The sequence below is a fragment of the Phyllostomus hastatus genome, unplaced genomic scaffold (assembly GCF_019186645.2).
Source record: "Phyllostomus hastatus isolate PE091 unplaced genomic scaffold, TTU_PhHast_1.1 phas_contig_477, whole genome shotgun sequence".
Lineage (NCBI taxonomy): Eukaryota > Metazoa > Chordata > Mammalia > Chiroptera > Phyllostomidae > Phyllostomus > Phyllostomus hastatus.
Window position 1 is genome coordinate 5,688,037 of NW_025333889.1, and position 26,835 is coordinate 5,714,871.

A 26,835-nucleotide genomic window follows, 5' to 3' on the forward strand; every position below is an offset into this window, starting at 1 on the left:
TCTGACCGCCCTATTCAAAATTTCTACCCCTACCTCCAGACTCCCCTTATTTTTCTGTTTTTTTTTTTTGTTTTTGTTTCTCCCATAGAACTGATCACCTTCTAGCACACGGTATAATTATGTCATTGCATGACATGTCTGTCACCCTTGTCTCCACCCCTAGAGTAAGCCCCACACGGACAAGGGTCTTGGTCTCCTCTGTTTATTAACACATGCTAAGAGACTAGGTTACACTGCTGGCGTAGGGAAGGCATTTGTTGAACTCAACTAAATAAGGATGTTTTCTGAGCTCCAGCGGTGATGGGCTGAACGGTGTACTCCCCAAACTGGAATGTTGAAGCTCTAAGTCCCAGCGCCTCAGTACCGCACTTGCAGCTAAGGCTGTTACAGAGGTGATCGCGTTGAAATGAGGTCATTGGGACGGGCCCTAACCTGTTCCGACTGGTGTCTCTATAAGAAGAGATTAGGACACAGACACACACAGAGAGAAGACCACGTGAGGGATGTGTGAAGATACACGTGTGAAGATAAGGGGAGAGAGGCCTCGGAAGAAGTCCACCCTGCTAACACCTTGAGTTCAGACTTCCTGCCCCCAGGACCATGAGACAAAAAAATTTCTGTCGTTGCAGCCACCCATGCCATGGTCCTTTGTGATGACAGCCCTAGCAGATGAAGGCAGCAACTACGCCTGGCTCCGTGGGGAGGGTTTGGTATGGGCTGTCTCGTTTGATCTTAACCACAGGGCTAAGTTACATCTCAGGTGCGGAAACGGAGGCCCAGGAAGCAATGAGGGGGGGCCTGGGAAGGCTGTGTCCTGCGGTGCTAGGCCTCCTGGGGCTGGGGGCTGGGGAGCTTCCGCGGCTGACCCGCCGGAGACGCCGCCTCTTTATCTGGAGCTGCACGGGCAATCGGGGCTGTCCCCGACCCTGCCCACGCACACCCCACCCCCACCTGGTCCTGTGCTGGACTCCTTGCACCCACCCTGCTCCACCAGCAGCTTTGTGCAAGCCCGGGGATGTGAGGCACTGCTCGGCATTCCCCAAAGCCATGTCTCCGTGGCGCAGTCTCAGACGTGGAGGCCAGCGGAGGGAGGAGGAGTCAGACAGCTCTGGGCAGGAAGGATTTCTCCAGTGTCCCTCAGAGCAGTTAGTGCTCGCGCCTTGACCTGGGACCTGCCCGGAGAGACAGATTCTCCGAGACGAGGTGTGAGGAGCCCGCTGGTTCTCCAGCCAGCACTCGCAGTCAGGACAACAGCAGAGACTCATACTTACTGAGATCCCACCGGGTGCCGGGCCTTGTCCCAAGGGCATTATACCCAGCTCCTCCTCTGGGCAGCCCTGCGGGATGGACACTGATATTATCACCATTTTACAGATGGGGAAACTGAGGCTTAGAGAGCTCAAGTGATTTGACCATTTGGCCCCATGCTGGTCCTCTTCACCATTAACAGACCCCGACTGCATACCCTGCCTCCTGGTACCTAGAGTTGGGCTGTCGTTGGGCTGTAGTTGGCTATAGTTGGTTGGGCATGTTCCCCACGCCCCTTGTGCTGGGAGGGAAGGAGGAAGGAAGCTGCCAACCAGCGTGACAAAGATCTGAACTCCTGAATACGTGGTCAGTTCCCTCCCCTGTTCGTTCTCCCTCCCCCACCGGCCGCCTCTCTCCAGGAGCTGAGACTGCCCCCTCTGTCTGAGCTTCTCCCCTTCAAGGCCCCTCCCTGTTCCCCTCAGCCAGGTTCATGGGGGTGGGTGCTCCCTGCCCCCAGTTCTTTGCTGCTGGGAGCTGGTTATGAAACACCCTGCTGGGGCCCCAGCCGAGGAGGGAGAGGAAACTTCTTGGGGCTGGAATGGTCCAGGCCCTTCCTGGAGGAACACGGGCCTGGACACAGTCCGACGCATGGCCTGTGGGCTCTGGGTGGCCAATTGCCTGAGCTCTGCTCTGGGGACCACTTCCCTCTGGCCACCAGGGCCCCCACTTCCTTTCCTCATGAGCGCCAGCGTGGGGCTGTTTCCCCTTTGTGCTGCAAAAACCCCCGAGGAGGCACCGTGGGACCAGCCCCCTGGCTCTGGGAGTCTGGCTGGGAGCCTCTTCCTTCCCCTGCCGGCCTCACAGCCCCAAGGCCCTCTGCAGGACAGAATCCAGATGAAGATGAGCCAGCAGGCCCTTCTCCACGCTCTCCCCAGGCCCACCTCTCCCCTGTGTGAGTGTGGCCAATCCAGGCAGGGGCGGCATGCCCCCCATGTCTGATGTGTCCTCTGTGTGTGTGTGGGCGGTGGGGGTGCAGGTATGTGCGTGAGGGGGAGGGTACACGTGCCCTGAGCACCACCTGCGCCTGTCAGTGAGTCCGCCCCCCTGTCATAGTCCCCAGGTGGCCGGCAGGAAGGTGGTTGGCATAGGAAGAGGCCAGTGATGTCAGTAGGCCGGGCCGCGGAGGCAGGTGGGCCGGGGGGCCTTGGTGGGATGCCAGAGGGCAGGAGGAGGCTGCCCAGGGCCACGCCCACTCACGGGGGGGGGCGGGGAGGAAGTAAGTGGCAGGCCCCCAGCTCCAGAGCCCGCCAACCACAACCAGGCCAAGGCCTCTGGCTGCACACCCGTGGGTCCTCTCGCGCTGTGGCCCGCGGGGCCTGGGCTTGGCACCGGCTGCTGGAGGACGGTTACGTGGAGGGGGTGTCCCTGGTACGGCTCTCCTGGCAGAGCTCTCGCCTCCCACCCACACTTATCCTACTTTGTGGGCTGCTTTCTGGGCTGTTCTGAGGAAAAATTCGTGTGACTGCCTTCCCTGCTGTTCCTCCCCCCACCCCCGCCGACCCGCAGCCCCTCCAAACCCCTATCTGCACTTATCAGACACCCGACACCTTGTTTCCCATTTTCTGAATGACTCTGCAGTTCCAGAAACTGGAGCCTGCTGTGTTCTGAGAAGGTGCTTTCTGTCGCCCCTGGGAGGTGGGTGACACAGACCTCGTGACTGCGGGACACCTCTGGCAACCTGTAGCTGGGAGGGGCAGAATGAGAGGACCCCAGGCCTGAAGTAGATTGGCTCTGCAGGTTGGGGTTACTGACTCCGTGAGGTGCTTTGAGAAAGCTGGGTGGGCAGGGGGTGCACGGGGGCAAGGGGGTGGGGTGGGGGGAGTGGGAAGAGTCTGGGAGGGGAGCCTGAGTGTTGTCCTGCCCCGGGTGGGGGGAGGGGTAGAAGAGAGACGGGGAAACCAGCGGTGGGTGGGCGGGCCCCCAGGGAGGGCAGCAGAGGCCTGGCTGTGGGTGTGGGGGACACACGGGGCCAGGCAGAGCCGGTCTCAGTGGGAGCTGGAGACCGGGGCAGGTTTCCAAGGTGTGGCTGTGGTCCCCGGGACCGTGGCCAAGGCTCTCGGGGGCACACCTGTGACAGCCTCTGAAAGGCCTGCCCTGTGCAGCTGCTGTTTGCGCCACGTCCAGGCTGCTGAGGGATCACTGGAGCTCTGGGAGGAAGCAGGTGACCCGAGTCTCTCCCTGCCAGGCAGGTGTGCAGGTCAGGTGTGCAGGTCACAGAAGGGTCAGAGAGAGGAGGAGGCACTTCTTCTGGAAGAGGTTGAAGGGGACATTGCTTTTCCCGGGGGGCCCCAAGGCTGGGATGGGAACTACACTTAGAGGGGGACTGGTGGCCCCAGAAAGGGTCTTTGTGGGGCATCTATTCCTGTCACCACAGGGCTGTGGCAGAGAACTGTGCTTTGGGCACAAAGGCCACTGAGAGGACACCTGCCCCAGTGTGGGGAACAGAGGCTGCCACTCCCCCACTGCTCCCTTTTGGGGACCCCTGCCCAGCAGAAGGCTGGCTTCTTCCCTTCACGGAGCGGCTCCTTCCAGAGGCCCCACCAGAGCCTGCCGTGGCCAGGAGGGGAAGGTGCGCCAGGCACAGCCCTGTTTCCTCCCCAACAAGAAGCAGAAAGGCCTTTGCGCCCACAGAAGCCACGACAGAGAGTGGGCCCTGGAGTCCTTGGCGCGGGCGGCCCCGAGCTGGGCTGTGTGAGCCACTGACAAGGCGACCGGCAGGGCGGGGGCGGGGCAGAGTGAACATGACAACAGCCAGTAGTAATTAGGGACCAGTAACTGCACTCTGGTCACCGAGGGCATGAAGCAGGACGCTGGGAGGAGTTGGCTCTGTCCTGGCACCGGGCTGGCGCTCGGGCTGTGGGAGCTGCCATCACCATGGAAGTGCGCCTGTCGCAGGCTGCGGAAGGGGCTCTGAGGGCTGAGTGTCAGCCTATTTTGGAGCCGAACTAGATGGCTTTTTGTGCCCTTTCTGCTCCCATCCCTTCCTTAACCCCCTGGGCAGGGCTGGTGCCCAGTGGGCCCAGCCCTCTGTAGCCCCTTGTCCAGAGCGGGGACCCTGGGTGAGGGCCAGGCAGGTCCACTGCCTAGCACCCTCTGCCCCACGAATGCCACCGTGCTGGCCCCGCCCAGCCACAGGGGATTCAGATGGATTCTCACCTTGTCTGTCTGGGTGTTTCCACCAGGGGAGAAACCAGGGGATTACAGTCCGGGACACGAGTTTCTTGGAAACTTGGGGGCTGCCCTGGTGAGAGGCCAGTCACTGCTCGGTGGGGGATCCCAGGGTCGTTGCAGTTACTCAGTGGTGCCCCGGGCACTTTGGAGAGCCTTCCAGATTCCTTACCGATTCCTGGGCAAACAGGCCTTTCCCCTGTGCTGCGCTTGTTGGCTCCCGCTCCCACCGGTCCACCTCTCGGACCTCAGGGTCCAGGCCCCTGGGAGTCTCCACCTGAGGGCCCTGGACTTTGCTTTCTTGGAACCCCTCACCTTTGCACCTGCTCTTTCTCCCTGGAACACCTTTCGGCCTCAAACCTTTTTTTTTTCCTCCTAACTCCTACTCTGCCTGAGTTTTTTCAATGTTTATGTTACTCACTATCTTCTAGTTTCCTTTTCCCTCCCTCCCTCCCTCCTTGCCTTCCTTCCTCCCTCCTTTCTATCCTCCCTCCCTCCCTCTCTCTGGAAATGTTTATTGTGTTTGCTGCACAGGGTCACACCCTGGGGATACCTTCTGTGACTCCCGACCTGGGGAGTCGGCCTGTCATTGTGAGTATCTGTCGGTTTCTCTGTGTTTTATCTTCAGTACCCAGCAGTTCCTGAATTATATTAGGTACTTAATAAAGATTAATGAACATATCTTTAATTGGTAGAGCAGCAAATTCTATTTCAAAGCTAGATTCATGTGTGCGAATCAGAAAAGAGTTTAATAATTCTACAACTCAGCCTCTGTCTCCAGCCCCCTTTCTGCCTCATGGCAGACCCTTCAGCAATTGCAGGAGGTCCACCGTCACTGGGACCTCCCCCCACCACAGCCCAGTGCATGTTTGGCTCATTCTGTTTTCCTCCTCCTCCCTTCTCTAGAAGCATCCACGTTGATGTGCTCCTCTGAAGGGTCCAGACACTGGAGGGAGAGGCGGGTCCTCGGGGGGACGGACCTCAACCTTTGCTGCGATGCATGCTGAGCGCGTCAGAGAAGGTAGAAGGGGACAACCACTGAGTGTATATGTGGGGGGGCTGGTGGCTTCGGTCACATCAAAGAGTCACTTCCCCCTTGCAAAAGGCAAACCTCAAGATCCTATCTAGAGAACCAGGGCCTTACAGGAGAAACGGTGGTGGTGAGTATGCGGTCATGTATCTGCCCACCCCCCACCTCCTTCCTCAAAAGCAGGGAAGGGCCGGAAGAGAGGGCACGCTTGGCTTGGATAAGACACCCCTTTACTGGAAGAGCGCAGCAAAGTCTTTGAATATGCAAAGCAGGTCAGTGGTAGGAAGTAAAGCACGGAATTGCTCTGCATAATAAAGTGGGGGAAATATTTTTGGAGGTGGGGGTGGATCAGAGCATCAGCAAAGGGGGTGAGGGGTGAGTCTGGAGTGACTGCTGGCTGAATGGCCAAGGAACTCTTTAAGAACAGGGACGCCTACTTTGTCACTGTGGTGGGGTGGGCCATCGGTCTTCTCAAACTCTCAGCAAAGGAGGCGGCTCCCAAATTGGAGTGTTCACCCTGGAAATGGGAGGGAAGTTCTTCTATTCTCAAGTTCACCCACCTTGTCCTTAGGGAGGCCCTGGGGGAGGTGGTCACACTGTCCCTGGGTCTTCCATCCTGGTGTGACCAAAGGCAACCAGTGGCCCCAGTGGGGCAGACAGTTCTGGGAGAGGGGTCACGTGGACAAACCTGGGGTGTGGAGGGGGTCTACTCTCCACCCTCCTCTGCGATTTTTATGTATGCCAACCGTCTGTGAGAGAAAAATTGTTCCCAGGCTGGTCTGGGACAGAACTATTTTTGTGTGATGCAATCAACGACTTCCTTCTCAGGAGGGACCAGCATTCTTGACAAAACGCATAGACACGTTTCTGATGAGCTTTGATGGGATTACGACCAGCGGGGAACCAGTGTCGGGCCCACCCAGCCGCCCCGTACAAAAGAGCGGCGGACGTGTGTGTGTTCATGTGGGGAGCTGTGGAAATGCCTCCTTCCCTGCTCCTCCCACAAAGAGAGGACAAAAATGCTCTAAAGTAACAGCCAGATACATGGTGGAGGGAGTCCACTTGAGTCTAAGCTGGGCCTCCGACGGAAGCGGACTCATCGTGGCCTGCAAGGTCAGACGGGCCTTAGGAGGGGGCTGGGCGCCAGGCACGTGGCCCTTGGTCCCCTGGTTCCCACACCGGATGGCTCCCCTGTGCCCCTCGAAGGCCGTGCAGCTCCAATAAGGTTTGGAAGAGGAGAGCTCAGCTGGCAAGTCAGGCATTGCTGTTGCCACCGTTTGATTTCGAGAATCTGCCTCGGGCCAGAAAAGCCTGGGAGGCAGTTAGGGCAGAAAAGCTCAGGAGGCAGTTCCTGCACGCCGGGCGCGCTAACACAGGCCTTCTTTTCAACAGCACTTTTTTCAACCACCCACCGTCAAAACGCACGCACCTCACCCTCCGCGTTTTCTCTAATTACGAGGGCTCCTTTGAAGCCCTGAGAAGGGCCTGGCTTCCTTCCTCCCTGCCACAGCTTCCTGACTGTCCTTGGGGGCCTCCTCCCCAGACTGCCCCACATTTAAACCGGCGTGGGTGCTCTGTTTTCAGCAAAGCCGGGGCCACTGGAGTTGGTGGTAGGAGAAAAGAGTTAAGTCACCTTTCCAGCCCGTGGCTGTCCCTGCCCAGCCTCTCCCTGCCCCCAGCACAGGCACTGCGACGCCTGCCTCTCTGCTGATTATGAGAGAGCTCATGGCTGTTAGATCTGCTTGAATGAGCTCTTTTGTCCCCGAGAGTTTTCCCATGTCAAACATTTAGTCCGCTGTGTTATGGGTCAGTGAGCGGGGAGATAAGTCTGCATTCTGAAATGACCTTGTGGACACGTGACATCCACCCGAAAGGCAACCGGACCGCATCTGTCCCACGGCCCCAACTTGCAAGACCCTCTCTTGAAGAAAAAAAAATCATTACTTCATGTTTTTACATCCTAAAGAAATACATTTTCTTTGTAAAAACTCAAATACTATGGAAACATAATACTTTGGAAGATGCAAGTGTCTCGTACATCTGCAACAGGCCCCCTCCCCCAGTGCCAGGGGCTACTGTTAATACGGTGCTTTGGGGGGGATAGCGCTCAGATTTTTTCTCTGCGCTACTAACACAGGTGACATTATTGTCATCACTCTTATCGCTGTTACCATAAATATTGTTTGCAACTTGCTTTTCAAACAAAGCATATCTTGCACTGGTTTCAGTATTAGGATCTCATTTTTTAAGCAATTGTACAGTGTTCGTTGTGTATGAGGTCTGTCCGGAAGGTATCCATCCATGTAATATGAAAAACGGGGACATTTACTGAAGAATGTACAAGACACAAGAAACACTGTACACAGGACAATGATGCCTCAGTCCCCTTCAAAGTAGGCACCTTGGGACCTCACACAGCTCACCTTCCTAATCACCATCAGCTGCCCCATCATATTTTCTTGAATCTCATTGATGGTCTGGAATCTCTTCCCTTTCAAAGGTGATTTTCGGTTTGGAAAAAGCCAGAAGTCACAGGGTGCCAAATCTGGGTTGTAGTGGGGCTGAGTCACCTGAGTGATTATAGGTTTTGCCAAAACACTCTGCATGAGACGTGATGCATGAGCAGGGGCACGTTGTCGTGATGAAGATGCCAACCACCAGTTGCCTGCAGCTGCGGCCTTCTGAATCATCCGAACAGTTATCACGGAGGAATGTTCAAGCTTAACACAAAATTTGATGCAGATTCGTCGCTCTACTCGCTCGGTCATTTTGAACGTGACAGTCACACAGTGCACATGCTCACTCCATGGTGTCTATGGCCCCCACCGACTAGTACAGTGAAGTCGTCATTGTTCACCCATGTGCATTCCAGTCCACTCTCCCTGGCTGCCAGGTCACATCGATGTCGCACAAACCATTCTCATTATATTAACAATGGCTGGACCTCCTCCAGACAGACCTAGTATATGAATAATCGTTTAGTAATGAACTTCCTGTTTGTAGATACTTGGAATTCAGCTCCTTTCAACACTTTTTTTCCTTTATATAAATAATACTGCAATGCATATCCTTACACATATGCTTTTGTGTACGTGTGAGTGTTGCTGTGAGTGCAGAAACAGAGATGCCGGGTCGGGGATACAGACACTTACCATTTGGCAGGCATTGCCAAACCGACTGAACCAAGCACCGTTACGCTTCAGCCTGTGGATTTCTTAAAGGCAGAAAAGGCCACTGGGCACAAGAAGTGGCTGTTCATCTTGACTATACCCAGGAGGGTGTTTCCCAGCCTGCCTACAAGACTCAAGGCACCTTCGCAACACAAGGACGAACCGAGGAGAAGACAGAGGCCATAGACTGTTGGTCTGGAAAGCACAGGAGTCACCAGTTGGGGGAGTTCCAGGAAAGGAGGGGCCCGAATGACACGCGCATTGATGAAATGTCTGTCTACTGTCCCACCGTCTTTTGGAAACAGCATATCCCCCTGGGAGAACACTCTTCCCTCTCCCCAACTCCAACTGTTGGGTTCTAGTGGGAGCCACCTACCTATGATACCCTTTCCCTGCGTAGGCAAGGGCCAGTAAACACAGCCTCCAGCTGATCAGAAGCCTTCCCCAGCACTTTCTGAAGGGAAGTGAGGGGAGAGAGGTTTCGTTCCAGATGAGAAGGTTGGAAATGGGTGCGTCCAGAGCGGGCCAGGGCTGTGATTTCTGTACTAAGGGTTTCTGAGAAACCCTTTTGGAGACACTACAGCTGACTTCTAAGTAGACACAGAGACAAAAGGCAAGGACAGCCCAGCCCCAGTGGTGCCTGAGGCCTGATTCTTGCCATTCCCAAGGCCCAAGGGCCTTCCCATACTTCCCATACATGGTCCCTTCCCATACTTTTGATATGGGCCAGAAGGTGAGTTTTGCCTCTTTTTGACCTTTGCAGAGAAGGAATCATACAATTTGTATTCGTTTGTTGTAGTTTCTTCAATGCAACACTATATTAGATTCATCCATGTTGCAGACAGCAATCGATTTTCCCTTTCATGTCACTGTAGTATCCCAATGATTCTGAATATGTACCCATGAGCAGAATTGTTGGGTCATGTGGTAACTCTGTGTGAACGTTTTGAGGAACTGCCAAACTGTTTCCCACAGCGATTGCACCATTAAAGTTCCCACCAGCAGAGTGTGCGGGTTCCAGTTTCTCCACATCCACACCAGTACTTGCTCTTGTCTGCCTTTAGGACCACAGTCACCCTAGGGGGCACCAAATGGCATTCCATGGTGGATTCGCTTTGCTTTTCCCTGACGGCTGATACGGTCGAGCATCTTTTCATGTGCTTGTTGGCCATTCGTAGTTCTTCTCTGGAGAAAAGTCTATTTCCCATTTTGAACTGGGCTGTCTTTCATGGATGAGTTGTCAGCGTTCTTCAAATATTTTGGATATTAGACCTTCATCGCAGGAATGACTTGCAGATGTTTTCTGCCAGTCTAGGGTTCAGCTGGGTTTTCAGAAGGTCACTGGTTGCTGTCTGGGTAGCAGATGGTGGGCGTGGGGAGCGCTGGCACCGCGAGAACAGAGAGGCAAACCCAGCCGCCCAGACAGGAGGGGATGGTGGTCGAAACCAATGTGGGCTCTCAAGGGTATAAGGCAGAGCCTTGTGTTGGCTCCCAAATCTCTGTCTGGTTTGGGCCTTAGCATTGCCTTTGGCTGTTTCTGGGCCGGACCTGTTTGTCTGCCCAGGTTTGCTCACCCCTGCCTTGTTTCAGTTTATGTCCATCTCCCGTTTCCCCTTCCATTTTCTTATAGATTAATTTCATCTTACAGAATTGTAGGCAGTTTTGTGCATCCCCCCACTTCTCCTTTGTACGGATCCCCAAAGCATGGGACGATAAAGAGGTGGTAGACAGGGAGACGGGTGAACAGACTCCTGGCTTCCGTGGACTCACAGAAGCTAGCTCCCAGCCCTCCTCATGCCTGCCTTTCCCCAGCTCTCTGGCTCTGATTTCTGGTCCGCTTCCTGGATCTCCAGTTGCCCATGATGCACTGGGAGCCAGGTGAGTGACTCAGAAGGATGTAATAGGGAGCTTCGGGGGCCAGGGCCTAGATCCCTGGAAACACAGACACTCCATTCTTGTTTAGCCTGTGGGGCTGCACCTTCTGAATCTGCTTGTCGCTGAGCTTTCGAGCCACGGGTGCCCCACTCTCCCCTCTGGGAGTTAAGAGTCAGGGCTACCAAGCCTGCTGGATACAAAGTCTGTATATAGAATACACTGAATTTTTGTGCACTGGAAACGAATTAATATAAATAAAAACTCAGAGTAGTATCATGTAGAACAACCAGGGTTGGGGGTAGGGCGAGGCAAAAGAGGAGTCCAGCGTGCAACACTTAAGAAAGCACCCATTCACTCTGCGCTTCTCTTAACTCACTCTAGTCCTGGCTATGAGAAGCTATCAGAAAATATCAAATAGCAAGGAATACGTCTGATAAAAGATGTTAAGATTTCTACAGTGAAAACACTGGACATAGTTACTGGGAAAATTTAAAGAAAGCCCAAACAAGTGATAATCTCTACATGATTTACGGGTTGAAAGACTACATATTGTTATGAACTAAATGTCATTTCTTCTTAAGTTAACCTATACATCCAGGGCAACTCCAGTGAAGACTCCAGTGGGTCATTTTGTGGTAACTGAGAAGAGGATCCTGAAATCTGTATGGAGGTGCAAGTGATTTAGAATCGTCAAGGCGATTCTGGAGCAGAACGAAGCGGGAGGACTTGTACCTCCTGATTTCTAGATTTACTCTAAAGCTGCGGTGAGAAAGACAGCCTGGCAGCAGCAGAAGAATAGACAAGTGGACAGATGGAACAGACAAAAGCGTCAAGAAACTGTCCTCAAGTCAGTCAGGAACAATCCCCCCCACCCCCATAAAGGATGTAGGTCAATTGAGCATTCGTATGGAAAGATTAACCTTGACCCCTACTTCACACAGTATACGTTAATTAGCTTGAGACAAATCATTCCAAACGTGAAAGTTAAGTCACTAAGCATGATGGGAGGGAATATCTTGGCTTTAGTGGTGGCCCTGTGACTGCATGAATGTGTTAGAAGCTGGTCTACTTTGTGACAATCCATCCAGCTATATATTTGTTTTATGCCCTTTAATATAAAAGTTATACTTCACAACAAAATTTATCTAAAAAGCATAACAGCCCTGACTGGTGGCTCAGTGTGTTTGGCATTGGCCCGCAGAGCTAAAGGTCGCCGGTTTGATTCCGGGTCAGGGCATGTGCCTGGGCTTCAGGTTCAGTCCCTGGTCAGGGCACGTGCAGGAGGCAACCGATCGATGCTTCTCTCTCACATGGCTGTTTCTCTTCCTCTCTTCCTCCCTCTATTCCCCTTTCTCTGTAAATAAATCATAATAATTAATGCAAAACAAAAGTGTCAGAACTGTACATGAAAATGATTGAATTTTACTGTATGTAAATTACACTTTCACCAGAAAATATAAAAACAAACTAATAAGGCTATTGGGCTGTTGGGAGCTAGCTACCCTGACACGGATCAGCTACCGACCCCCCTCTACGAACGGTGCCCCACACAACCTGTGCCCCACTGTGCAATGCATTCCAGCCCAAGGGCACCACGGGAGGAAGTGGAAAGTTCAGTAGGCAGGAAGAAGCCAGAAGAGTCGTGATGGGTATCAGACTCTATTTAGATTTAGTTTCAAGATGTGATGAGCACACAGAAGGGGACGGAAAGCCCCGCTGCCTCCAGTCCCCAGGTTTCGGGCAGAAAACTGGTGTGACTAAAAACCAGAATGCCAGTGCGATTCCTGTATTGAATGGACATGCAGGAAGGAACCGACGTTTCTCCTAATGCCAGTTCCAACCTGCTCTGTGAAATCCACTGATCTCTTCCTGCTGTTTTGGTTTGGGTCTCCCCAGAAACAGACCCTGAGACATGAATGTGAGCACAAGCAATTTGTATGGAGGCAATTCCAGTTCACACAGGTAGGGGGTGAGGAAGTGAGATGGGGAATGTGAGCCAATATCCCAAGAGACCCCAAACACTAGTTCGAAAGAACCTAGGCACGCCTGTGTTCATTGCCGCATTATTTACAACAGCCACGCTGTGGAAGCAGCCCAAGTGCCTTTCCATCGACGAGTGGATAAAAAATCTGGGCTACATATACAGAGTGGAATACTACTCGGCCATAATGAAAGAACGAAACCTTACCATCTACAACAGCACAGACAGCCCTCGAGGGTATTATGCTCAGTGAAACAGTCAGTCAGAGAAAGACGAACACCATATGATTGCACTTATATGTGGAATCTAAAGAACAAACCAAACCAAGCAGAGGGACTCACAGACACAGAGAACAGACCGACAGTTGCCAGCGGAGGGGGGCTGTGGATGGACGGGGGAAAAACGTGAAGGGGTGGGAAGTACACATTGGCAGCCACAGGACAGTGACAAAGATGTACAGGACAGCACGGGAACACAGTAAAACCGTGACAACTGTGTTTGGGGCCGGGTGGCTACTTGAAAGCAGGGACCACTCTGCAAAGTACCTGGTCTTCTCACCACTATCCTGCACACCTGAATTCCATATAGAATAATACTGAATGTAAATTGGAATGGAAAAATTAAAAACAAAACATATGTTAAGAAGAAAAGTGAGTTTTCAGGCAGCACAGAGCCACCCGCATGGGCAGCCAGGACGCTGTGGTACTTGCCCCACACACGGCCTTCTGTGACTCGGGCATGGAGGGCTGCTTCCCCGCACTGGAGCTCGGCAGCACGTTCCTTTGCCTTGCTCGAGGCTGGGCGCCCTCCCTGGCCTGATAAAAGCCTTAGCCAGAGTCGCAGGTACCCTCAAAACAGGCCTCCGCAGGGCCTCAGTGCTGAGGGCATGGGCGCTGCAGCGTGGGCTGAACCGGCCTCGGCTTCGGTTGCGGGAGGGCTGGGCATTTCGGGCTCCTGCAGTCACAAGAAAAAGACTCCTTTTAGCAACCAGAAAAAGTCTCATCGGCCCCAATACGTGATACGCTGTTGCACTGAAATCCTCTCCCCGTCTGCCACTGGGGCCTGCCCTAGACTGGGGACCAGCGGGAGAACCGTCTGATTGATTTTCTTTCCGTTTCAGTCTTTTTCCTCCTTTACTGCTGGCTCTCTTGGGTCTCCGCAGGGCTAGACTGGTCAGGGGAGGGGAGGGAATAAGGGGCAGGAAAGGCTTTGCTTGACCGATTGCATTCTAATTTGGGCCCGGTGTTCTCTGCACGGGGCAGAAGCTCAGTTGCTGCGTTCTTTTCCCTGGGAACCAGTTCGGAGCGGCTTCTCAGGGGTTCTGCCATTGCTGGGTTTCTGGCGCCTACAGCCGCCTTGAAGCGGGCAATGACTCCCCCTGCTGGCCAACCGGTGACCAGCACAGGGCTCCCCTTTCTGCATTGATCCCTTCCCCTGCGGGACTTCCACGCGGTTCTCTGGGGCAGAGCCTCCCTCAAGAAGATCTGTCCGGCTCCCTTGAGCAAGCCCGCTTCTGGCCAAAGGGAGATGCATATCCGTTCTTGTCCCACGCGACTCTGGAAGTCGGCCATTCCCACTATAGGCATATCGTTTCCTGAGGTTCCCAGGTTCCTACAACCCACAGCCTACAGGTTCTCTGGCTGTGGTAGCAGCCCCGAGTCCTTCATGTCTAGTCTCCAAGGGATTCTCTTCAAGCCCCTCTCAGGGGCTCGAGATGGTGCAGACTGCCTTGCGACACCAGCTTGCCAGCCAGGAAGCTTTGGGTCATCCGTGCTGCTCTGGCCCTCCGGAAGTGTTGTAGGAAAGACGTGAGCCACGTGAGGCTGCATGGACTCACGGAGAGGTGAAAGTCACAGAGACAGAACGGGGACAAAGTGGGGGCGCTGTGGGCTCACCGAAAAGCCAGAGAAAGGGGGGCCTTGGAGACAGGTTTCAGGGGGTGAGCCTGGGACGAGCTGCCGCTGCCCACCGCTCCCCTGGTTGCAAGTTTTGTGGGGACATTTGGAGTTTAGGAGACAGGGACCAAAAGTACGTGTGCCGGAGGAAAAGTAGAAATTTTAGGGGAGGTGCTAGGGGAGGACCTCAATAACGTGTATTCATCAGCTTTTCCAGGTGTGCCCTCCAGTATGCTGATCCATCAAAATGAGCGGACAGAGGGGTCAGGGCCATTCACAGAACGCCACCAAAGAGGGACCGGGACCAAGGCGGGTCTGCCTCTGCACGGTCTGGAGTGTGTAAACCACGTGGTCCTAGGTGCCCTTGGTTAGGGAACCGAAGACGTTGTGTTTTATTATCAGACTGTAAATTGCTGGACCCGTTTGTTCGGCTGTCTCAGTTTCCCCATTCCACTTGCCATGGAATTCTCCTAGCTTCTTACTGTTCTGCTTCATGTCCACTGTTCCTGTGCATCTAGGTTAATGCACCTTCTAAATACCAGAAGTAGCCAGCCCTCAAGAGAGTGCATAATCTTATGAACTATCCAACCCCCGCCTTGCTTTCTCCCATCTTGAGGTACGTTCCCTCCTTAATGTCAAAGGCAGAAAAGAAGCTGCAAACGGTTACTCTCCAGAGCATCTGAGGCATTGCTCCCTGGCACATGAGTCAGTTTGGCTCAGGTAAATGCCTATAGACATTCTCTCCGGGTTGGGACACTCCTTACACCGACAGCAGCATCCGAGAGGCTGAGGACCCTGTGCTCCCACTGCCTTTGCCCTGTGCTGTGATTCTCCACGGCCGTGCTGGCCACACGGCTCAGACCTGCGAAGTGCACAAGGTACTTAATGCCCTTGGCATTGAGAGGTCATGTCTGACATTCTTTTTTAATGGTAGATTACCTTTTTTTTAACCCAAAGTATAAAGACAGAATCATATTTCAGAAGTCTCACTGCTGTGTGAGCTGGCAAGGACATGGCTTGAAGCCTCTAAAGGTGGTGGCAGCAGAGAACAGCAGTGGTGGTGGGGGAGCAACAGGCGCAAGGGAGAAGGCGGCGGAGAAGCGAATAAGGACCGTGCAGTGGCACTGATGGGGCAACTACTGGGCGCTCAGCAGAGGGAAGTCCAATGGGGGCCACAGGGACAAGCTGAGGTTAAAGGGAGGCAAGGAAGAGCTGGGACAGAGCGAATGATCCTGGGGAGGAAGAGACAGGGGTCTGTGCTGGCTAGTTCCCAGCCCCCGGGAGCTGGCTGGGCTGCAAGCTGGAGGACTGGGATATAATCTGACCAGATACGCCCCCACGGACAACCCAAGCAGGGCGGATGTGGGTGAGCTCAGGGCGCTGTCACCACCTCCTTGCTCCAACAGACTCGCCCTGTCGGGCCAGTTCGGAAGCACCTGGCAGTTTCTCCGAGTTCCCAGCAGGATGGGGCCCCAGAGGCCCACTCCCTCGGGAGCAGGCCATTTGCTGGCATTTTCTCCCTCCCCTGTCCCAACGTGTGTCCTAGACCACCTCTCAGATCAATGCCCTGTCCCCAAGTCCTTGCCTCACTCCTGAGTAGGGGATGCAAAACCTTACCACCTCAGGGGTCACACTGGGGCTCTTTAGCAACAGGTTAACTAGACAGGAACGCAGGTTGTTAACTCATGCAGTGCATGGCATGGGGGAGCAGCCTCAGCGACAGGGGACGTGCAGCTGGTGGCTTAGAATCCTGGCTTCTCAGCACCTTCAACAAAGAACAAAATTCTGCAGAGAATAGACAGGCCCAAGGAGAGCAGTTTCCAGCTCCTGAAGGGGGCGTACCTTCTGAGGGAAGGTAAATAGAAGGCGGCTGGAGACCGACGGAAGGAGGTTTGTTTGCAGATTCCTCCGGTGCAGTTACGAGCCTGGGCTGATATGAGTCTGTCTCCAGTACAAGAAGAATTTATGTCCTGTCTTTAGGCAGACAAGGGGAGGGCAGACAGAACTTCTCCCGTGTCTGCTGCCGCTTAATGACCTTCGCTCAGAATCGTTGTTGTGCCGAAGAGGTGTAGGCGTTCAGGATGAGTCACCTAAATTATGCCTCCGTGACATGTGGGTAATTCTGAGTTCAAGACGACGGAGACCCTGTGGGCTCAAGACCCTCCTCCCTCCAATCCCCTTAACTACCGAGAAGAATTTAAATTAGGGGCCTCGCCCATAATTATAGTTATTATCAGAAATGACTTTTTAGGACCTATTAGGGCAGGGCCTACTACTAACTGCTAAATGTTTGCTCTTCTTATGGCTCTGCAGTGTCCTTCCTTCCTGCCCTCTGAGGTCCCAAGGCAACGGCCCTCCCCTGTGTCAGATGTCACCCAGGCCTTGTGGGTGGAGAAGGGGTTCCGTGGAAGGTCACCTCGCACGGTGGTCTGATTGTACATTCCTGCCTGGGCAGGTCCTGGTTGGTAGTCATGCCCCGGGCACAGTCCTTCTTTAGTAGAAACGTTTATCTTCGCCTTGATTTCAAACACAGCCACCACCCCTTCCTGCACACGGTCATTCCTGGAAGCATTCACTTCAGTCCGTCGAGGTCTCGATCCCAGGTGCATCCTCTCTTTGGTTCAGATACGTTGTTTATAATGTTCTACAGGTTTGGGCATCCTTACATCGACATTCATGTTCTCCTTCTGTCTCAGAACCTCTCCTGTGTGTGGGGTCTCTGTCTCATGCATGTGATTAAACTTGCTGATTTTCTCTTGCTACTCTGTCTCATGCAGATTTAATTTAGCAGACCGGCTGAAGGAACCTAGGATGGCAGAGGGCGGTTTCTTCCTCCCCCACAGTCGGGGCCGTGAGCAGGACCCCTCACCAGCGGAGCCCTGCTCCCCGGAAGCTGCTCCCTAGAAGGACCCTGGGACCACTCACTTGAGCCGGCAAAGATGGGCATTTTTTAACAAAAAATGTTATTTATTCATTTTTAGAGAGAGGGGACCAGAGGGAGGGAGAGAAACATCAATCGGTTGCCTCTCACATGCCTCCAACTGGAGACCTGGCCCGCAACCTGGGCCTGTGCGTGACGGGGAATGAACCAGCGGCCTTTCGGTTCGCAGAACCACGCCCAGTCCCCTGAGCTGCACCAGTCAGGGCACGATGGGCATTTCCGAAGAGTCAGACTCTCACATCTCCACCTGCAGAGTGCACTCGAGGCAGAGTGGGGAGAGTCCTTTTTAAAAAAGTTTGGATTATGTGGGTGAAAGGGGGGCTCTGTAAAGAAGCTGATGGAAAGTCCAGGGGCAGAGAGTGGTCTCCCAGGGTGATCTGATCATAGATGTCTATCTGGATAGGTCAGGGTGGGTAGTGGTGCCCCAGGCACATCACTTTTCAGCAAAAGGTTTGTCTTTGCCTTAAACAAGCCCTGTCCATTGTTCTTGCGCATCTAGGTTAACGTGCATTGCAAATGCGCCAGTAATCCTCTTTTTGAAGCTTCAGGAGATCATGACTAATTTCAAAGCTGGCTTTTTTCTAATCGTTGGTGCAGAAGGTGAAGTTAGAAGTATCAAAGGATCCTCCTTTCAGCCATCTTAGTGCAAATGGGAGGCTGCCTGTCTCAGCACTTGTCGCCCCGAGGCACAACTTCCCGTGATGTTCTTTAGGTCTCTAGGCTCTGCACAAACTTCCAGGGAAAACCAGCCTGTGTGTGCACGTCTCCGGGCGACCCAAAGGCAGTGGACATCCCAGTAGGACCGCTTCATGCCCTAGAGGAAAGTTTTCCTCCAGAGACCCCTCAAAGATTCTCAGTCATCTAAAAGTGCCCGAGCAAGGGCCGGGGGAGCTCACCGATGCCACCGGAACCACGACGGTCTCCAAGGCACGGCCCCCCTGCCCTTCTCACAGACCTCCCCCCCTCCCCCCGCACCCCACCCGTGGGACGCCCACTGGCTTCTCAGGATTGGTCCCAGGACCTCACAGCACGGCTCCCAGAGCCCGTCTCCACCGCTCGGGACCGGGGATCTGCAGCCTCTGTCGTCACCGCGTCGGCTGTTCTGGGTCCTTTTTTCTTTCGGAGCCAAACAGATTCATTCTGTCTCTCGTTCAACCAGCAAGGATTTGTTCAGACTTTCAGTCGGCAATCCAAGCAAACTGAAACGAAAAGTAGCCATCCATTTTTCTTGTCCTTTCCTCAGGGATTTTCTTATCCAGGGTGAGGTGGGGAGCCGGTGCGGCACGCTGGGCCCAGGCTGGTACCTGGGACCAGGTGCAGGCCCAGGTCTGGGTCTGGGTTCACAAGGTGGTCCTGGGTGGGTGGACGCCACCCAGTAAATGTTGGTGGTTTTGTTTTCCTCTGTCTGTCTGGTACCTCTCCTTTTGTCTTGTTATGTCCTGACAGCTTGGTCTTTATGATCAAAACCCACAGATGTTCCTAATAGAGGCTGTAGTTAAGTGAGTTAGAGTTGATGAAATTAAGATAAAGGCCTATTTTAATAGGCTTTTCCCAAAGTGATTACCTTTCTTCGGCCTGATTACATTTGGAATAGACATTGTGTCTCACTGGGGGACGGTCCCTTGACTAATATTGCAAACAAGACAACCTGAATCCACCCTTCAAGTAATGTTAGTTAGATATGCTAGATAAAAAACTGAGTCACTTCATTGAAAGATAAAGGGCACCTAAGACAGAAGACTCTGAAACTGACCTTCCCCTTCCAGGTGATTGTCCTGTGATGTCTCTCACTCCTTGGTCCCAGGCCAACCGAAGGGCGAAGGGCGACAGGATTTCTTAAACCCAAGGAGAATTCTGCCTCCTCCCCAAAGGAAATAAGACCACATATCCAGAGCGTAAGAAGCAAATTAGGGACTGTGTAGTTAGACAGGTAGGTCAGCCCGAGATAGCATCGAGTTACAACCCAGGTTTCAGAGCAGTGGTTCCAATCTCACAAATCTTATCAAACCAGAAACGAAGCTCTGGAAGCAGTTCAAAGCCCTTCTCCCATCGTTATCATCTCCAATTCCTAATACTAGAAAAAAAAGAAGAAGAAGAAGATAAGGATTACTTTGAAAGTACAAATTGCTTCTCTGGCTCCAAGGACAAATACAAATCTTAATCGTCTCTTCACAAATATTCATATGAAAAGGCCTTAACCATCTGAGTGGATAACCTTCCACTCCGGGTAAAGAGCCACTTTACCTGTCTCATGGCAGCATTTTTGAAGTGAAGGCCAGGAGATCTGTTTGTGTCTGTATGTTCATGTGTGGGGGGTATTTTCTACCCCCAGATGACAAAGCCATTTGTTAAAAAGCTCTACTCAATTGACTTAAACAAATGCATGTAAAAAATTCTCAAAACTATGGCAGAAACTAACCTAAATGCTTTTCAGGACCATGTGATCTGGGAAAATGTTTGATATTAAAGCTGGTTTGAGAATGGTTTGGTTAAATTGGAATGTCTTTAGAGTTATGAAAATGAAATACAATGCCTTTATTCTACCTGATTTTATTGGTGAAATAAATTCTTGTTATCTGCGTTGCAAAATCTGTGAGCAGAAAAAAAATACCTCCAGATAATAACTGACTTTTACTGTCTTGTGAAATTTTTGAAAATTTTAGAAAGTAATCTAAATATAATTGTTAAGAACTAATGAATTAAGTAGATATAAGTGGGATAAGAGTTTTTTAGGCAGACTCTTCAGCAAATTACATTTTATGATATTGTTGCAGAACAGACGGGGGGTGAATGATATACTATTACCAAAAGGACCCCTCCTTTTCCTCTGGGGGTTCCCCACCCCTGTACTAGGCTCACTTTGCCTGCTGCCAGAGGAAACATGTCTCTCAATGCCAGAGATTGGTGAAAAGGAAAGGAATTATTTATTTAAAAGTTATACAGACTTAGAGTAATGTCTTCATTAAAATACTAGAGTTTTTTAGAATACGCACAAATGCACACAGTCCTTCCTTCTCCCCTCTGCCCAGTCCGGGGTACCGTATCTCAGGGAAAGAAGTAGAAGTCTGTGATTCAGGCTCCCGGCACCATCAGCTGTGTCTGCCACGATCTCCAGTTAATCCAAAGCCATGTGGCACCTTCTCATGGCCCACCAGCAAGAGTCCTTTCACACCTTTTCTTCCAGGCAAAGTCTCTCCTGCTGCCTAAGCCATGTGGCAAAAGGGAACACCCTGGAGCTGTGTGGTCTTAACTCTCGCCCAAGCTGCGTGGCGATTCCCATCATGGCTGCCGCACCTAGGTTTAAATCCCCACGCCAATTTTCCTCTGCAGCCCCATTTCTGACTCCTCCCACAATCAGTGACACCCGCCAGCATCCCTGTATTCTTCCAGCTTCACTGGGCTGCCATAGTAAGTCCGGGCAGGCGTGGCCCCATGGCATGGAGCCAACCATCTCCAAGTTCTCACATAGGTGTGATAACCAGGGGGCGTTGCCTCCCAGCTACATCCTGGGTGGAAGTCACTCCCATCCCCCTGGCTCAAAGCATGGCCACAGCTACTTAACATATCCATGAAACCAGTTAAAGGCTATAGATATGTTAAGTGACCATGCCAGAGGTTAGCTGCAAAGCTGTTGCTGTGCAAAACAGCTCTCAATGGCCTTGCTCCTTGTGTCCCATCCCCCAGCTCAGACTAGTGGGGGTGAGGGCATCATATATATATATTTAATATTTCCTAGACACCTTGAGTTCTGGACCCCATTACAAATCCCTATTTGGGGGCCCCCCCTCGGTTGCTTCCTGTTACAATATGCATACTTAAAAACAGTTTCCCAAATCTTTTGCCAATCTGAAAATTTAAAGTTTTGCTAAGTTAAATTAAATTGTAGACATTTATTAAATACCTGGATCTTTTCTAATAAGAAGAAATGAAATATTAATTATTAAATGCAAGTTTATTTACTTTTGTTTCTCTAATGCAGAAAAACTAAAAAGATAAATTTGGATCTATTGGCAACCATATTTTATACCATGCTGAGAAACTGTCTATGAAAAAGCATTTGCTTGTAGCAATTATAACTAGTACTTATAAATTTGGTAAGGTAAAAGACAGTTCATAATTGTTTACTTCTTAGTTCTTACTAGAATGTAAGGTTTTTAAAGGTTAAAAACTCTAATATATTCTACTGAGAATAATAAAAGGGGACAACTGTCTGTAAGGAGAGGTGGGTGTGTTTTTAGCTAAGACGAGGTAAGAGGAATGAAGATGCATTTTTGCTAAGGAAAGTGAGAGCGATTTTGTTTCAACCAGAACTTCCGGTTCCAAAGGGCAGACCAAGGGCGCACAGAGGGGGAGAGAACATTTTTACCTCTGGCGATCGAGCTGACTGCCAATGAATTGTTACTATAAGGGATTAATCTCTAGTATCAATGGTGTGCTTGTGTAAAGCTAAAACTCGATTTTCTTTTATCTGCTAAAAGGTTTTTCTTTTCTAGTGATCTGCTGAGAAAGCTATGATTTGGTGTTTTGGCAAAATACTTCTTGTGCGTGTTTTATATTGTCTTAATCAGGTCCTTGATTACTTAAGAAAACTGAATCTCCTTAATAGTAAGAACTAGGTTTTGCTAACAATTATGTGTTTGCCTTTGCAATCTTTTATTGTTACTCTGGTAAAATCAATAATTAAGTATTTTATAGTGACCTGGCCCTATTTAATCAAATGTCCAAACCTTTTGAGATATTTTGACAAACTTCCACAATATTCAAATTATGAATAGAGTCTTTTCTTGACCTGGAAGTAACTCTGGAACACCTCAAAATATTTTGTTTTCTCTCCTTACAAAAGAGAAATCCAAAACTAACTAGGCTTATGAGGTGTGTTCAATTGCATGGGAGAACCGTCAAATCCCTGGAGGCTGTCTGGAGCTGACACACTTCTAGGGGGTGCACAGGGTGGGGCAAAAGTGGTCTTGCAGTTTTTCCTACGGGAAACGATACAACAACTAGTAACTGATGACACAAGAATGGGCTGGGAATTTTGTGTGCTCCGGACTGTGAATCCACTTCTGCCCCACCCTGTCCTGTGCGGGTAAACAACGGCTGCAAATTACATTAATAGCTGGGGCAGAGGGAAACCCAAGATGGCCATTTGTTTCTTCCCAGCTCCCTGACAATCCCCCCTCCTTTTTTTTTGCACCCCTCCATCCACCAGAGCGCATTTAAGCTAGAATCCGTTCAGCCGCCGCTTACTGTGGGTTATCAGCACGCTCTGGTTGCTGCAGGCCTGCTTTCTGGATGGGTGGGAGCCTTCCTCGGCCACGAGGCGGGTGCCTCACGGAGACACAGAAACTGGCGGAGGATGTGTTTCCCGCGTGGGGTGTGCCTCCCACCATCCCAGTGGTCGGGGCGCCCCTCGCACGGACCAAGTCACAGGAGCCCCGATGAGTGGCGGCCCTGCCAACTTCTGGGGACTGTCACCCACGAGGTCGAGAGAAGTAATGAAAGAAAGCTGGGTTAGAGGCAGAGGAGAGAGTTCTCAGGCCCCGAGCCTGGGAGCAGCTGCCCATCTGCCCTGCTGCCCAGGGCTCCCGCTGGCAGTGTTAGTGCTATGCTCCTTTCTTTTCTTCCCCATCAGCTGCTTCTTTAGAAACTCAGTGTGTTCCTCCAACTCAACTCTTCTCAGGTCCCTCAGACTAAGCTTGGAGACCATATTCCATAGCCAAACGCTCATTAATGCATTCCCTTACCCCAAAGGATATCTCTCCATTCCGTGTCTAGCGTCTTGGAGCATTGCGGCACACCAGGAGAAACGCTGCGTGCTTTCTTTTTACAATGGGCCGGGTTAAATTTGCGGGCAGCGTTGCTATTCTGGCCCCTGCCTCCTCACGCCTCCCCAACAACCTTACACGTCTTAGAAGGCAAAAACGACTCCGGTGAAGTTATTTTCTCCTTCACTGTAACACAGGCGTTTTCTCACAGGAAGAAAAAGTTGCCCACGGGCAGAGGAAGATGATCGCAAAGCCATCCCTGCGGATCAGACTGAAATGATTCTCCAGTTTTGACTACATGTCTGTGTCTCTGGTCGACAGGGCTGTCTTAGAAATTACCCCGAGCCTTCCCTAACTCAAGATTTCAGAATGACAACAAAAGAATTAATGGACACAGCGAGGCTGAGCAGGGCTCTGGGAATCGCTGCATCTGTGGTCCCACGTGGATTTCTCCTCGGTTCCGTTCGGGTCAGCGGGTTCTCTGTGCATCCTACCTGATTACCATCCTGCTGGTTCGGCCCGGTGTAGTAGCTGCTTCCTTCCACTGGGGGCTCCAGTACTCAGTGGCAGGAAAGTCTCAGCCTCTGTGCCCGCAGGGGCTCCAAAGGGGCGGGGAGATGAAGACTGCTTTGCTCCCGTGTGCTCTGCGAAAACACCTGTTATTTATAAATTTGAAAATGATTTCTCCCTATTTACTCCTTTTTTGAAAACCGTAACATAAATGTTCACCTCTCCACGGACTGCTTTGGTCCCCTTTGGGGTCCGCTGGGCAGCGAGGGCCTCGTGACACACAGGTGAGGAAGGTACAACCTAGTGACACTGAACATGGGGTGGGGAGGTGGGACGTGGTGCTCCACGGTCGACACTCTTCAAAAAGCCATTTGGAAAGGGTGCTGATAAAACTCGTTTGACAGTCACGGTGCTTGCCCAAGAAAAACATGCACGGTGCATAAAGAGTTCTCAGTGTTCGTGCACGGCAGGAACATAGTAAGGATTCCTTGGTTCCTTGGGATTTCACACTTGAGGATTTGCACCATGAAGTTTTTTGTTGACGGGGCTGCTTTCTCCTCACAAGGCAGGGGGCGCTGGCACTGTTGCGTCTGCTCCCGATGCCTGCTCGCCCTTGGGGGGCGCTCTATGCAGGCGTTATTTCCTGGGGCCACAGCCGTCAGGCCGTCTTGGTTCTGGTTGTCGGCCCGACAACGGCCAGCCGCCTCGTTCTCTGTACGGGACCCTGGCGACCACACAAAGTTCGGGTTCTGTCTGCCAGCTGCACGGTTCGCAGAGACAGCTCCCACGGGCAGGGAGGGCCTTCGTTCCGTGCCCTCTGGTGGGGAGCCACTCCAGCACGCGTCTCTTCCAGGGCAACGGTCAGCCACTGGGCATTCACTCAGGCTAGAAAATAAGCCTGCGGGGTGGTGCCCTCCCCACGGCGGTGGCCACTTACAACAGCCCACCTCAGGTCTCCCCTTAGAGGGCTGCTGTCTGCTGTGGGCACGCTCCCCTTAACGCCCAGCTCGCCCTTCTCTGTTCAAGCCACCCTTCTGGAAGCGCTCGCAGAGTGGAGAATCTGCAGGGCAAGCCAGTGGACGCCAGCAGGCCCTGTGCTCTCGGGAGGCTGTCCGGGCGGGTGTCCAGGTGCCAGCTCACTGCTCTGCAAGATCGGATACCCGCTGCCCCGCTGCGGGAGTCCGCTCAGGGGAGCTCACCTCCGCAGAGCACGCCAGCCTGTGGGGACATCCGGAGGGCAGGATGCCGTGTAGTGGGGGGGTGGGGGGCACCTAGGCCCAATGACGGTCTCAGGCACTCAGGAAGACGGACAGCTCAGAAAGGGGGTAGAAAGAGTCAAGGACACAGGGCTTCCCTCACAATTTGAACGGAAACTCCTCTGTCTAGGTCGTAACTCCCTTCTGGGGCATGCGAACTGCCAAACGGGAAAACCATCTCATGTGCCAATCGTTTATGTTACTTCATCCTTATTTAGAAGGAAAAATTGTACTTCAATCTTGATTTGGAACTATTTGGTTAGAGGGTTGAGAAGTGAGTTCTATTTCCCGCCCCTGCCCCCCCCCCAACCCCTAGACACACAACAGGATGAACTCGGAGGGGAAAAGATGCAAAACACCTCGACAGCGGACTGTGCAATAGCAACATCCGGCCACTGGAGGGCAGTGTAGACCATCGTAACCCGGAGAGAAGACGGCGTTACCTGGAGAAGCAGACGTTAAAATGCAAATTTAAAATGAAGTTTCACCTGCTAAAATTAGAATACAAAATCACGGGGTAGTCGCGGCTTTTCTTTCATTCTGCTCTGTGTGCTCCTAATGAGAACGGGCCCCTACCGAAGGTGGTTGGAGCCGGTTCCTTGGAGGACCACCTGCCATCAGGTCGCTGATGGTGTGGTCTGCGGGGGTGGGGGGGGGTGGGGGGCGAGCAAGAGGCGGGGGATGGGGGTGGACGGCCCTCGAAGGGGCTCGGGGCAGTGGCTATTTACCCACTGGGTCAAAAACATGTTCATACTTTCGTAACGCATATGCCTTTTAGAGAGAGTCCTGGCTTAGGCCGGCCCACGAGGCTGGAAAGTGGCTGGGCGCCCGGCCAACTGACACGGTGCCAGCCGCTGACTTCCAGTAAGGGCGCTTGTGCAAGAAGGAGGGGGCCCTCCCGGTTTCCCGGCCCCTGTTTACCGGGTCAGCCGCCCTCGGGCCTGACCTTTGTAAAGTCCCCCTGTTCCAGCGGCTCAGCCAGCGTCCTGGGAAGGGACTGGGCCGCGTCGCGATTCCTTCCCGTAAAGGAAAAGCGAGGAGCCAGGGACGCGAGTTTCTCTTCCTTCTCAATCTCTTCCCTTGGGTTTTCTGCGGACACCCGTTCCGTGTAGCAGCCAAGCCCCGTTCTCGCCGGGTGCGGCCGGGTCGAGGCAGCGGGGAAGCGGAACCCGGGGAGCCTGGCTTCAAAGCGGGCAGCCAGGGCTCTTGGCCCCCGCGTCTTTGCGCTCGGCAAAGGAAGAAGAAGCGCAGATGTGGCCCTGAGAAGCTTCCGATGTTTGTCACCACCCCAGGTTCCCACACGCTCTCACTCTCCACGAAGCTGAGAATTCCCCACCCCCGCCCCCACCATTTACCCTTCTGTTCCCAATTATGCTCAGCTCTCCAGAAAGCATTACGGGACAGCTCAGTTGGAATAATGAACAAAGATCTGCAAATAAAGAGCCCCTCCCATGATTGTTTTAAAAATCGTGGTAGAATATATATACCAGTATCATTTTAGTCGTTTGTAAGTGGACGATTCAGTGGTGTTAAATAGAGTCGTGAGGCTATGTAAACCTCACCACTATTAACAAACCTTTTTTGGCATTTCCAATATAGACTTCGTACCCATTCAACAATAGCTCCCAGTTCACTCCAATCCCCACCTGCCCTCCTCTGCTCCCCCAGCCCCCAAGACCTTGGTAATCTATACTGCACTTTCTGTTTCTATGAATTTGCCTATTCTAAGGACGTCATATAAGTGGAATCACACATTTGTCCTGTGTCTTGCTTATTTCATTTAGCAAAATGTTTGCTAGGTTCATCCATGTCATGGCATATATTAAAATTTTATTCCTTTCATGGGTGAATAATGTTCCATTGTATGAATACACATTTTTTTATGCATTCATGTGCATAAACAAAAATCACTGAAAAAATCTATAATGTAAGAACA

The 26,835-nt window shown here is 52.2% G+C and overlaps 2 long non-coding RNA genes across 2 annotated transcripts; one reads left to right on the forward strand and one right to left on the reverse strand.

The window, feature by feature from the left end:
* Positions 1 to 205: 205 nt before the first annotated feature.
* Positions 206 to 4,846, reverse strand: LOC123823231. Its single transcript, XR_006786500.1, has 3 exons — positions 4,465 to 4,846; positions 1,272 to 1,337; positions 206 to 450 (listed from the first exon to the last, which is right to left on the reverse strand). It is a non-coding gene; the product is annotated as an uncharacterized LOC123823231 (long non-coding RNA).
* LOC123823232 lies at positions 1,919 to 16,630 on the forward strand. The gene is made up of 3 exons (XR_006786501.1): positions 1,919 to 2,200; positions 5,383 to 5,497; positions 14,645 to 16,630. It is a non-coding gene; the product is annotated as an uncharacterized LOC123823232 (long non-coding RNA).
* Positions 16,631 to 26,835: the final 10,205 nt, after the last annotated feature.